This window comes from Bos grunniens, chromosome 10, assembly GCF_055505025.1.
Source record: "Bos grunniens cultivar Pamir isolate PY7600 chromosome 10, Bosgru_T2T1.0, whole genome shotgun sequence".
Lineage (NCBI taxonomy): Eukaryota > Metazoa > Chordata > Mammalia > Artiodactyla > Bovidae > Bos > Bos grunniens.
The window spans coordinates 97478222-97492884 of NC_141174.1; the positions used below are offsets into that span (position 1 = coordinate 97478222).

Genomic DNA, 14663 nt, shown 5'->3' on the forward strand with positions numbered 1-14663 from the left:
CAACTCAAAATATGATTTATATATGAGAACAGAGGGCTAGAATAACCAGACACTCAAGTAGAATACAAGAGGACCTGCTGGCCAGGTGAGAATTATTATAAAGCCACAGTATTTAAGATAACATATTGGTGCAGAAATAGGGAAAATGACTGATGAAGCCAGAAGCACACCCACACATAAGTACAATAATTTAATTTTAAACATAGTATGCACTACAGATTGGCAGGGATGGAAGGGCATTTTCATAAACGGTCCCAGGATGAAAATTTTTGTTTTTTTTCCAATACAGTGAACTTCTAGGTCTCATATTATACTCAAAAATCAGTCCCAGATTGATTAAAAATAAATGTCAGTGCAACCTAAAAGTCCATCAACAGAGGACTGGATAAAGAAGATGTGGTACATATATACAATGGAATATTACTCAGCCATTAAAAAGAATGAAATACCCTTTGGACCTACAGAGTGTGATACTGAGTGAAGTAAGACAGAGGGCAAAATTATTATATGACATCCCTTATATGTGGAATCTATAAAGAAATGATACCAATGAACTTACTTACAAAACAGAAAGAGACTTACAAACTAAGAAAATGAAATTAAGGTTGAAGGGAAGGAAGGAAGGGAGAAAGGGATAGTTAGGGAGTTTGGGAAGGTCATGTACACACTGCTATATTTAAAATGGATACCAACAAGCACCTATTGTATAGCACATGGAACTCTGCTCAATGTTATATGTCAGCAGAGATGGGAAGGGGTTTCGAAGGAATAGACACATGTACATGTATGGCCGAGTCCCTTCGCTGTTCACCTGAAACTACCACAACACTGTTAACTGGCTATACCCCAATACAAAATAAAAAGTATAAAGTTAAAAAAAATGTCAGTGATGAAGCTACAAAAATCTAAAAATACAGAATACCTTTATAACATCGTAATAGTGTTGGACTTTTAAACAAGACACAAACGATAACTATAAAGGAAAAGGTAACTATAAAGGAAAAGGTTTGCAAATTTGATCACATCAAAAGTAGGCACTTTTAACGCTGAAGTGACATCACAAAAAGAATTAAGAGAGCTACAAACATGACAAACATTTCTACAATACGTAAAACTGACAGAAGGAATAGTACCTAGCACACAAAAAATACGTAAATGCCAACAAGAAAAAGATAAAAATTCCAACAGAAAAATAACTTACAAAAATAAGACTTGGAATACAGTAAACTAATAAGTTTCTCTATAGCAACGAAAACCATCAACAAAATAGGTAACCCGCTGAATGGAAGAAAGTGTCTGCAAGCCATATATCTGATCAGAGGTTAATACTCAAAAGATATAAAGACTCCATACAACTGAATAGCAAAAAAAAAAAAAAAAAAATTCCAAACAATCCTAATTTTAAACCTTAGGACAGAAAATCTAAATAGACTTTTCCAAAGAAGACATACAGATGGCCACAAGGTACATGAAAAGATGTTCAATATCAGTAATCATCAGGGAAATACAAACTAAAACCACAATGAAGTATCACTTGACACCTGTCAGAATGACTATAATAAAGATGCTCAAGTGTTGGCGGGCAGGTGGAGAGAAGGGAACCATGGTGCACAGTTGATGGGAATGTAAATTGGTGCAGCTGCTACGAAAACCAGTATGGAGGTTCCTCAAAAAAGTAAAAACAGAACTACCACATGATCCAGCAATTTCACTTCCAAGTTTTTATCTGAAGAAAATGAAAATACTAACTTGAAAAGATAAAGGCATTCTCATGTTCATCTGAGCATTATATACAATAGCCAATATATGGAAACAACCTAAGTGTCCATGCGTAAAGAAAACAAACGTGGTGCATATAAAGGCATACCCTGGAAATATCGAAGGTTTGCTTCTAGACCACAGTACAGCAATAAAAGGAGTAACACAAAATTTTTGGTTACCCAGTTCATAAAAAAGTTATGTTCATTCTATAATGTGGGCTACTAAGTATTCAACAGGATTATGTATATATAAAAAAAGTACATACTTTAAAGAATACTTTATTGCTTAAAAAAAATGTTAACCATCATCTGAGCCTTCCCTGAATCATAATCTTTTCACTGGTGGAAGGTCTTGCCTCAGTGGCTGCTGACTGATCAGGGTGGTGGTTGCTGAAGGTTTGGGTGACTATGGCAATTTCTTAATATAAAACAACAGTGCAGTTTGCCACATTGATGGACTCTTCCTTTCATAAAGGAGGAATCATGCAGTGCTGCTTGACAGTATTTTACCCACAGGAAAATTTCTTTCAAAACTGGAGTCAGTCCTCTCAAAGCCTACAACTGCTTTATCAACTAAATTTATGAATTATTCTAAGTCCTTTGTTGTCCTAACAACACTCTTTACAGCATCCCCACCAGAAGTAGATTCTATCTTAAAATATCTCAAAAAATATCTCATTTCTTTGCTCATCATTATGAAGCAACTCCTCATCTGTTCAAGTTTTACCATATTGTTGTTGTTCAGTCGCTCAGTCATGTCCAACTCTTTGCAACCCCATGGACTGCAGCACATCAGGCTTCCCTGTCCTTCACATCTCCCAGAGCCTGCTCAAACTCATGTCCATTGAGTCAGTGATGCCATCCAACCATCCAGTCCTCTGTTATGCCCTTCTCCTCCTGTCTTCAATCTTTCCCAGCATCAGGGTCTTTTTCAATGAGTCGGCTCTTGTATTGGAGTTTCGGCTTCAGCATCAGTTCTTCCAATGAATATTCTGGATTGATTTAATTTAGGATTGATCTCCCTGCAGTCCAAGGGACTCTCAAGAGTCTTCTCCAACACCACAATTTGAAAGCATCAATTCTTCAGTGGTCAGCCTTCTTTACATCCAACTCTCACATCCATAAATGACTACTGTAAAAACCATAGCTTTGACTACACAGATCTTTGTCAGCAAAGCAATGTCTCTGCTTTTAACACTGTCTAGGTTTGTCACAGCTTTTCTTCAAAGGGGCAAGCATCTTTTAAATTACATGGCTGCAGTCACTGTCCCCAGTGATTCTGGAAACCAAGAAAATAAAGTCTGTCATTGTTTCCCCATCTATTAGCCATGAAATGATGGGACTAGATGTCATGATCTTCATTTTTTGAATGTTGAGTTAAAACAAAATGAAAAGCCAGCACTTTCACTCTCCTCTTTCACCTTCATCAAGAAGTCAAAATATTTCCTCTTTGCTTTCTGCCATAAGGGTGGTATCATCTGCCTATCTGGCGTTGTTGATATTTCTCCTGGAAATCTTGATTCCAGTTTGTGCTTCAACCAGCACAGCATTTTGCATGTATACTCTGCATATGAGTTATATAAGCAGGGTGACAATATGCAGCCTTGATGTACTCCTTTCCCAATTTGGAAACAGTCTGTTGTTCCATGTCCAGTTCTAACTGTTGCTTCTTGAGCTGCATATAGATTTCTTAAGAGGCAGGTCAGGTGGTCTGGTATTACCATCTCTTTCAGAATTTTCCACAGTTTGTTGTGATCCACACAGTCAAAGGCAATCAATGAAGCAGAAGTAGATGTTTTTCTGGAATTCTCTTGCTTTTTCTATGATCCAGCGGATGTTGGCAATTTGATCTCTGGTTCCTCTGCCTTTTCTAAATCCAGCTTGTACATCTGGAAGTTCTTGGTTCCAGTACTGTTGAAGCCTAGCTTGGAGGATTTTTGAGCATTACTTTGCTAGTGTGTGAAATGAGTGCAATTGTGTGGTAGTTTGAACATTCTTTGACACTGGAATGAAAACTGACCTTTTCCAGTCTTGTGTCCACTGTTGAGTTTTTCCAATTTGCTGGGATACTGAGTGTAGCACTTAACAGCATCATCTTTTATAAGAATCTGAAACAGCTCAGCTGGAATTCCATTACCTCCACTAGCTTTGTTTGTAGTGATGCTTCCTAAGGCCCTCTCGGCTTCACATTCCAGGATGTCAGTCTCTAGGTAAGTGATCACACCATCATGGTAATCCAGGTCATCAAGACCTTTTCTGTATAGTTCTGTGTAATCTTGCCACCTCTCCTTAATCTCTTCTGCTTCTGTTAAGTCCATACTATTTCTGTCCTTTATTGTTTCCCTCTTTGCATGAAATGTTCCGTTGGTATCTCTAATTTTCTTGAAGAGATCTCTAGTCTTTCCCATTCTATTGTTTTCCCCTATTTCTTTGCACTGTTCGCTTAGGAAGACTTTCTTATCTCTCTTGCTATTCTTTGGAACTCTGCATTCACATCCTCAGGCTCTGCTCCTAATTCTAGTTCTCTTGCTATATCTCACACACATCTGCAATTACTTCCTTCACTGGAGTCTTGAATCCCTCCCCTGCAAGTCATTCACAAAGGTTGGAATCAACTTCTTCTAACTCCTGTGAATGTTGATATTATCACCTCTTCTCCTGAATCATAAATGCTCTTAATAGCATTTAGAATGGTGAACCCTTCCCGAAAGGTTTCCAACTGACTGCCCACATCCATCAGAGGAATCACTGTCTGTGGCTGCTATAGCCTTACAAAATATATTTTTTAAAGTAGAAGACTTGAAAGTCAAAATGAGTTCTTGATCTGTGGCCTGTATACTGTATTAGCAAGCATGAAAATGACATGAATCTCGTACATCTTCACCACAGCTCTTGGGTGACCACCTGCATTGTCAATGAGCAATAATATTTTGAAAGAAATTTTTAATTTTTTTTTATGAGCAGGAGGTCTTAACAGTGCACTTAAAATAAATTCAGTAAACCATGTTGTAAACAGATGTGCTGTCATCTGGCTTTGTTGTTCCATTTATAAAGCACAAGCAGAGTAGCACAACTTTAGCATAACATTAGCATAATTCTTCAGGGCCCTGGGATTTGGGGAACGGTAAATGAGCGATTCCCCAAATCCCAGGGCCGATGGCTTCAAATGAAAGTCACCAGCTGCACTAGCCCTTAAAAAGAGTCAGCCTAGTCTTTGAATCACTGATGCCAGGCCCTTCCTAGATGGCATCTTCTTCCAATAGAAGGATGTTCTGTCTACACGGAAAGTCTGTTGTTTAGTACAGTCACCTTCGTTCATCATCTTGATTCTTCTGAATAACTCAATGTAGTTTCTATATCGGCACTTGCTGTTTCACCTTGCTCTTTCATGTTACTAAGCTTTCTTTCCTTAAACATCATGAATGAACCTCTGCCAGTTTCAAACTTCTCTTCTGCAGCATCCTCACCTCTGTCAGCCTTTACAGAGCTGAAGAATTAGTCATGCTCTGGATTAGGCTTTGGCTTAAAGGAATGTTGTGGCTGGTTTGCCCTTCTATCCAGACCACTGAAACTTCTCCACATCAGCAGTAAAGCTACTTCACTTTCCTATCATTCGTGTGCTCACTGCAATAGTACTGTTAATTTCCTTCAAGAATGTTTCCTTTGCGCTCACAGCTTGGCTATCTGTTTGGTGCAAGAGGCCAAGCTTTTAGCCTACCTTAGCTTTCAACATGCCCTCCTCACTAAGCCTAACCACATCTTGCTTTTGATTTAAAGTGAGAGATGTGGGACTCCTCCTTTCATTTGAACAATTTATAGACTATGATCAGGTCATTCACTGCTGTAATTTCAAAGCTGTTGTATCTCAGGAAACAGGGAGGCCTAGAAGTGGGGGGAGAAGGGGACTGGCTGGTCAGTGGGGCAATTAGAACACACACATTTGGTTTGCTCTCATATATGTGGGTGGTTTGTGGCACCCCCAAAATTTACAACAGTGACATCAATGATCACTCACAGACCATTATAACAAAGAAAATAATAATGAAGATATTTGAAATATTACAAGAATTACCAAAATGTGACACAGAGACACAAGTGAGCAAATGCTGTTAGAAAAACTGGCGCAAACAGTCTTGCTCGAGGTAGGGTTGCCACAAACCTTCAATCTGTAAAAAATGCAAAACCTGGGTTAAAGTGTGATAAAACAAAGGGCAATAAAATGAGGTGTGCCTGTAAATCTGTGTTATTTTTAAGTCACTAAGTTTGTGGTCATTTCTTAGGGCAGCAATAAAAGTAAATACCTGGCCATACTGAAAACAGGGGCAAAAAAGAAAATGTCAACAAGCCAGATGCTGAAATCCCTAGTTCTTTACTTTGATCAGCTCCCAGAATTCTATACCAGAGCTGGCACAACTAAAAGTCAACTATGCATATCTCTTCCAAATTCTGCATTCCGTCACATGATGTCACTACATCATGTTGAGAGCATGAAACTGACCATAACGGAGTACTTACACCATGTAGCAAATACTACAAAATAGAGCTCTTTCCTCCCAGGTAAGCCAGTTGTTAAAAAAAAAAAAAAAATACTGGCCATATGTATGTCTTCCTTAAATGCAAATCAAAACTTCAAAGAGGTATCATTTCACACTGGTGAGAACGGCTACCATTAAGAAGTCTACAAATAATAAATGCTGGAGAGGGTATGGAGAAAAGGGAATCTTCCTACACTGTTGGTGGGAATGTAAGTTGGTGCAGTCAACTTACAGGAGGTTCCTCAGAAAACTAAAAACAGAATTACCATATGATCCAGTAATCCCACTCCTGGTATATACTCAAACAAAACTATAATTTGAAAAGATACATGCATCCCTATGTTCATCAGTTCAGTTCAGTACAGTCGCTCATTCGTGTCCTACTTTTTGCGACCGCATGAATTGCAGCACGCCAGGCCTCCCTGTCCATCACCAACTCCCGGAGTTCACTCAAACTCATGTCCATCAAGTCGGTGATGCCATCCAGCCATCTCATCCTCTGTCGTCCCCTTCTCCTCCTGCCCCCAATCCCTCCCAGCATCAGGGTCTTTTCCAATGAGTCAACTCTTTGCATGAGGTGGCCAAAGTATTGGAGTTTCAGCTTCAACATCAGTCCTTCCAATGAACATCCAGGACTGATCTCCTTTAGAATGGACTGGTTGGATCTCCTTGCAGTCCAAGGTACTCTCAAGAGTCTTCTCCAACACCACAGTTCAAAAGCATCAATTCTTCGGTGCTCAGCTTTCTTCACAGTCCAACATCCACACATGACCACTGGAAAAACCATAGCCTTGACTAGATGGACCTTTGTTGGCAAAGTAATGTCTCTGCTTTTGAATATGCTATCTAGGTTGGTCATAACTTTCCTTCCAAGGAGTAAGTGTCTTTTAATTTCATGGCTGCAGTCACCATCTGCAGTGATTTTGGAGCCCCAGAAAATAAAGTCTGACACTGTTTCCACTGTTTCCCCATCTATTTCCCATGAAGTGATGGGACTGGATGCCATGATCTTTGTTTTCTGAATGTTGAGCTTTAAGCCAATTTTTTCACTCTCCTCTTTCACTTTTATCAAGAGGCTTTTTAGTTCCTCTTCACTTTCTGCCATAAGGGTGGTATCATCTGCATATCTGAGGTTATTGATATTTCTCCCAGCAATCTTGATTCCAGCTTGTGCTTCTTCCAATCCAGCGTTTCTCATGATGTACTCTGCATATAAGTTAAATAAGCAGGGTGACAATATACAGCCTTGACGTACTCCTTTTCCTATTTGGAACCAGTCTGTTGTTCCATGTCCAGTTCTAACTGTTGCATTCTGACCCGCATATAGGTGGTCTGGTATTCCCATTTCTTTCAGAATTTTCCACAGTTCATTGTGATCCACACAGTCAAAGGCTTTGGCATAAAGCAGAAATAGATGTTTTTCTGGAACTCTCTTGCTTTTTCCATGATCCAGCAGATGTTGGAAATTTGATCTCTGGTTCCTCTGCCTTTTCTAAAAGCAGCTTGAACATCAGGAAGTTCACGGTTCACATATTGCTGAAGCCTGGCTTGGAGAATTTTGAGCATTACTTTACTAGTGTGAGATGAGTGCAATTGTGCGGTAGTTTGAGCATTCTTTGGCATTGCCTTTCTTTGGGATTGGAATGAAAACTGACCTTTTCCAGTCCTGTGGCCACTGCTGAGTTTTCCACATTTGCTGGCATATTGAGTGCAGCACTTTCACAGCATCATCTTTCAGGATTTGAGAGAGCTCAACTGGAATTCCATCACCTCCACTAGCTTTGTTCGTAGTGATGCTTTCTAAGGCCCACTTGACTTCACATTCCAGGATGTCTGGCTCTAGGTCAGTGATCACACCATTGTGATTATCTGGGTCGTGAAGATCTTTTTTGTATAGTTCTTCTGTGTATTCTTGCCATCTCTTCTTAATATCTTCTGCTTCTGTTAGGTCCATCCCATTTCTGTCCTTTATCGAGCCCATCTTTGCATGAAATGTTCCCTTGGTATCTCTAATTTTCTTGAAGAGATCTCTAGTCTTTCCCACTCTGTTGTTGATCGCTGAGGCAGGCTTTCTTATCTCTTCTTGCTATTCTTTGGAACTCTGCATTCAGATGCTTATATTTTTCCTTTTCTCCTTTGCTTTTCACTTCTCTTCTTTTCACAGCTATTTGTAAGGCCTCCCCAGACAGCCATTTTGCATTTCTTTTCCACGGGGATGGTCTTGATCCCTGTCTCCTGTACAATATCACGAACCTCCATCCATAGTTCATCAGGCACTCTGTCTATCAGATCTAGGGCCTTAAATCTATTTCTCACTTCCACTGTATAATCATAAGGGATTTGATTTAGGTCATACCTGAATGGTCTAGTGGTTTTCCCTACTTTCTTCAATTTAAGTCTGAATTTGGCAATAAGGAGTTCATGATCTGAGCCACAGTCAGCTCCTGGTCTTGTTTTTGTTGACTGTATAGAGCTCCTCCATCTTTGGCTGCAAAGAATATAATCAATCTGATTTCGGTGTTGACCATCTGGTGATGTCCATGTGTAGAGTCTTCTCTTGTGTTGTCGGAAGAGGGTGTTTGTTATGATGGATAAACAACAAACTCCTACTGTATAGCATAGGGAACTATACTCAATATCCTGTGATAAACAATAATGGAAAAGGATATTTTTAAAAAAGAATGTATGTGTATTACTGAGTCACTTTGCTGTATAGCAGAAATTGGCACAACACTGTAAATCAACTATATGTCAATAAAAATTTTTTTTATTTTTAAAAATATACCATCCAAACCTCACTCATAAAAATTCCTATACTATCTTCCATGGTAACTAGATGCAGAAGTTCCTTTGACACCATTTCAAGAATGACAAATAAATGCCCACAAAGAAGGTTCTAGCTTATCAGGAACACTAATACCAGACTTAATGGGAGTGAAAAATAAATCTTTATTGTATTAAGCACAAAGACTTGGGGAGATTGCTGTTATAGCAGTTTTATCGTTACACTAGTGAAACTGCCTAGCCTGACCATCTCAAGTAAAGCTCATATAGACAACCTCTATGGATTCAGTAGTCATGTATGGATGTGAGAGCTCAACAATAAAAAAGCAATGCCAAAGAACCAATGCCTTCAAACTATGGTGTTGGAGAAGACTCTTGAGAGTCCCTTGGACTGCAAGGAGATCCAACCAGTTAATCTTAAAGGAAATCAATCCTGAATATTCATTGGAAGGACTGATGCTGAAGCTGAAGCGCCAATACTTTGTCTACCTGATGCAAAGAGCTAAGTCATTGGAAAAGACCCTGATGTTGGGAAAGACTGAAGGCAGGAGGAGAAGGGGATGACAGAGGATGAGATGGCTGGCTGTCATCACCGACTCAATGGACATGAGTTTGAGCAAACTCCAGGAGATGGTGAAGGACAGGGAAGCGTGGTGTGCTGCAGTCCTGGGGTTACAAAGAGTCGGACACTGAGTGACTGAACAACAACAACCTGGAGTCAGGGTCTCCAGTTAGCTTTTCGTATCCTACTTTTACAAAGAAGTCGACCAGAGATCAGTGGACATCTGATGAAAGCTCTAAATAAAAGCTAAGGACAAAACTAGGGGTGAAAAGCAACCGAAAGGAAATAAACCAAGTAGACTGAAGAAAAAATTTAAGTATATGTCATTAAAACTAGTGAGGTAAGAAAAATAATCCAACTATGAACAGGAACAGCATAACATTCAGAAATTTTTTAGAAAGAGTTCATGTAAATTAAAAATATGAGGATAAATTTTAAAAATCAGGGGAAAGACTGGAAAATAAACTGAGAAAACCATTCAAAAAATTGGACCAAAGGGCAGAAAAATAGGTGAGAAAGAATAACAGAAGTAGAACAACAATCTAGAGGAATGCTGAATAAAAAGAGATTCAAAAAAAGGAACTGAGAAATTTTTCAAGAACAGAAAACAAGAATTTCCAGAATTAAAGGGCCCATCAAGAACCCAGCACAGCTAATGAAAACAGATTCATGGCGAGGGTCCGTGAAACTTAAGAAACTGCAGACAAACAGGAGTCTATGTATTTTCTGGAGAGTAAAAAGAGGTCTATACACAAAGAATAGATAATTTGAATTTCATCAGGCTTTTTGATAACAATAGTGGAAACTAAAAGGCAATAGAGCAATGCCATCAAAATTCTGAGGAAAGGTTATTTCCAGCAAGAATTCTATTGCTGGAATCTATTGCTGGTTAATGTAAAGTTACAGTCTCTTCAGACTTGCAAAGTCTCAAAAAATTTTATTAATATCTCCCATGATCTTTCTTTCTCAAGAAGTTACTGGAAGATATGTTCCACCATGGCAAGGTAATAAACCAAAATAACCAAGCAAGAGGAGATCCAACACAGGAACAGGAAAAATGAATATCTACAATAACAAAGATTCTAACATGACTGCCATAAAGCAGGTCCAAAGGACTTCAGGAGAGATTTCCTTTCTTTTTTTTGGTGGGTTCCAGAGGCCCCCTGTGGATAGCTGTTCAACAGCTAGTTGTGATTCTGGTCTCTCACACGAAGAGATGAACGCATGTCCTTCTACTCTGCCATCTTGAATCAATCTCTCCAGGAGAGATTTCTTCAGGAATAAGAAACTGAGAGAAAATGTATAGAACTGAGACAACTGACAAAGACATGAATTAGGGGTAAGTAAACTTTCTTTCAAACAAAAGATTAGATCAAAGGAAAAGGCAACTGTATCTTCAAGGAAAAGGGAATGTCAGGAAAGACTAATCGACTTATGGTTCAGATGAGGATGGTGTTCACAAAAGAAACTAATGTAAACACCAAATACTGATCTAACCAAAATTATGAAATAACTATGAAAGGATTGGAAGGATACAGACGTTGAGTGGGAGGGGTCGAAAAAGAGCTAAATAATCATTTTCAATAGCAGAAGTCAACAGATCATGCCTACAAGTGAAAAATGCCCATTGCCTACAGGCAACGAAACAAGCATGTTATTTAGAGACATGTAATAAACACCGAGTTATCAGATAAATGTATGTACCTACAGGAGGAGGGGAATAAGAGCATGTTATTTTTCATAATAAATTCTACAGAACTATATAATAGCTCTTTGTGTGTTTGTGTTCAGTCACTTAGTCATATCCGACTCTTTATGACTCTTTACGACCCTGCTAGGGTCCTCATTCCATGGGATTTTCCCGGCAAGAATAATGGAATAGGTTGCCATTTCCTCCTCCAAAGGATATTCCTATCTCCTGCACTGCAGGCAGATTCTTTACTGCTGAGCCAGTGGGGAATCCAGTTACATTCTATAACCTATGCTTATGTATACAACTTTGACAAGCAAGCTAAAAATAAAAAAGGGAGGGAAGAGAGTATGGATTCTGCAACCAGACTACCTGGGTTTATTCCTGAATATGGTCTTTATTAACTGTGTAACTTTGAGCAAATTGCTTTACCTGCCTGAGTTTTCCTCTGGTAGCAAGAATAATAATATTTACTCACAGAGTTGTTGTGAGAATTGAATTAATACACATAATGCTCTAAAAAACAACAGCTGGCACATAATAAGCATGGATCAACATTGACTTACTCTAGAATATTCATTTCGAGGCCTTGTCATCATCCATTAAATAGCTCTAGAATTCTAATGATAGTATAAAGGTCGTACAGGAGTTTTAAGAAAAGTTATCTTTTTGCATTACATTATTATTTATAAACAAATAACAGGTTAAATATGTTAAACTTTAATTACATTTCACTGTTTTAACAGTGAAAAGAATTTCTCATACAAACTTCAAGACTGCTACTTGGAATCATCTTTCTTAAAATACCAAGCAATACTCAACTGAGAAAATCAATACTAGAAAGAAGCCCTGAAATTTTATTCAAGCAACCAAAGTCTAAGTTAAGAATAACCAAATCAAGTCTCTACTGACAAAAGACAATTTCCCTTTCTTTAAAAATCAATTTAATTTAACAGCTTTCATAAAGAAGCCTGGAGCTTGCTTCAGGCTGATCAGATTTCCTAATGCTACAGTTTCATAACAGAAGTCAAAAGATACACATACATTTCAGTCAGTCACATCTCCTAGATTACATCAGTCTAAAGACAACTAGAATTACATAAAGAAAACAATGCTTTTTATTTTTAATACTTCTTAATCCACATTGAAAATTAAATTTTAAAAATCCAGTAGCCCACTAATAAAACCTTACCTTTTTCTATGTTCCTTCCTTGATTCTAAACATATATCCCAAACAAAAGGTGACTTTAAAACCCAAACTTTTCCCTAATCAGACAGTAAATATATCATTATCCACTTCCCTGCCTCCCACAAATAATTTTTTTCTTAAAGTGCATTCATTTACTCCACTGAATGTCAGAATATCAACAATTACCAACACAGAAAGTTTCTTTTCCAAAAGAGCTTAAAACAAGAAATAAAATGAATATATCTACTTAGCATATTTATTTCATATGCTATATTTTGCCTTTTTTATTGTTCAAAAAAGAAATAGACATCTTTATGATAAAAGGGGATAACCTCTGACATAAGAACAGCACAAAAATTATATTCAATACTGTAAGAAGCCAAGGGGAACACATGATTTTCAGCAGCAAGATTATCTTCAAAGAAAAGTGACATATATCTAGGGATGGACTTACAGAACAGACAGAATTCAGGAATGCAGAGAAGGAGGAATGTGATGCTACTTGATATTGGAGGCAGAAGGAAAAGTCTGGGCCAAAGCAAGGACCAGAGCATGACCCAAGTGAGCAGCATATATGAGGAATAATAATTAGTTTACTTTGCATTAAAGTGCAGAAGTGAGAGAAAGACTGTCTTTCTCCTAACGGGAAAAGAAATTTGCAAACTAAGCCACAGAGCACTCCAACATTTAGAAAACATGAAAAAGAGAAGCCCTCAACAAAAAAAATTCAGTTACGTGGGTTTTTTTTTGCCAGATCTCGCCCAAGTTGGAAGTCTGCCTGGAAACTTGGTATATGTGAGTAGGCTTCACTTTTAGCCTGAGTGTATAAAGAACAAGCAGTCATCATACCCCTAAATCCCAACCAACAAGGAGAGAAGACAGCACCTGCAACAGAAATTATACTAGCGCTTGCCCAGTTTATTAAATTTCTTTGAACTCAATGGTGTTTCCCCCTACAACATATAAAAATGTATTAATAATGCTTAGCACAAGAAAGCACTCAATATGTGAAAACTATTATCAACACTCTAAAATTAACATCTATCATACTAAGAAGTTTGCCACTTTCAGTGGCAAAAACCCTATTATTTAATTTAAGTAAAAAACAGCTGAGAAGGTGATAGACTGAGTCTGAAATATTTAAAGAGAGAGCCTGAACTGTGGTGGAAGCTGAAAGGTCTGAGAACTAAAAATCAAAGTAAAATTGGGGGAGGAAAGTTGGAGTAAGGTACCTAGACAATTCAATGGGAAAAGAATAGTCTTGTCCATAAATGGTGAGAGGAAAACTGGATAGCTACCTGCAAAAAATGACATTAACCTCTTACCCCACACCATACACAGAGCTAACTCAAAAAAAGATCACAGACCTAAATGTAAGAAAACTACAAAACTCCTGAAAGGAAATATAACCTATATGATCTCGGATTACACAAAGTTTTCTTAGATATGCCAAACCAACACAGGCAAAAGTAGCTGGGGGAGGGGGGAGGATAAATTGGACAAAATCAAAATAAGAAACCTTTAGGGACTTCCCTCAGAGAAGACAATGGCACCTCACTCCAGTACTCTTGCATGGAAAAATCCCATGGTCAGAGGAGCCTGGTGGGCTGCAGTCCACGGGGTCGCTAAGAGTCGGGCACGACTGAGCGACTTCACTGTCACTTTTCACTTTCATGCATTGGAGAAGGAAATGGCAACCCACTCCAGTATTCTTGCCTGGAGAATCCCAGGGACAGAGGAGCCTAGTGGGCTGCCGTCTCTGGGGCCGCACAGAGTCGGACACGACTGAGGCGACTGAGCAGCAGCAGCAGCAGCGACTTCCCTTGTGGTCCACTGGTGAAGAATCCGCCTTCCAGGGCAGGGAAGGTGGGTCTGAACCCTGGTCAGGGAACTAAGTTCCCACATGTCACAGGGTAACAAAGGCTGGGTACTGCAACAAAGAGTTGATGTGCCCAAATAAAGACAGACTTTAAAAATCACAAATCTCTGTGCCTCAAATGACACTGTCAGGAAAGTAGAAGCAACAACAAAGATGCACAACTCATGTATCTGCAAGGTGTCTGCGTCCAGAGTAAATCAAGAACTCTTACAAACTCAATAACCAAAAGACACATAACCCAACTTAAAAAGGGATTAAGGATTT

The 14663-nt window shown here is 38.6% G+C and overlaps 1 protein-coding gene across 5 annotated transcripts in view; it reads right to left on the reverse strand.

Moving 5' to 3' along the window:
* The window catches only part of AP3S1 (adaptor related protein complex 3 subunit sigma 1), a 76860-nt gene that overhangs the window by 47235 nt on the left and 14962 nt on the right, over positions 1-14663 (reverse strand). The gene's annotated exons all lie outside the window — the stretch shown is intronic.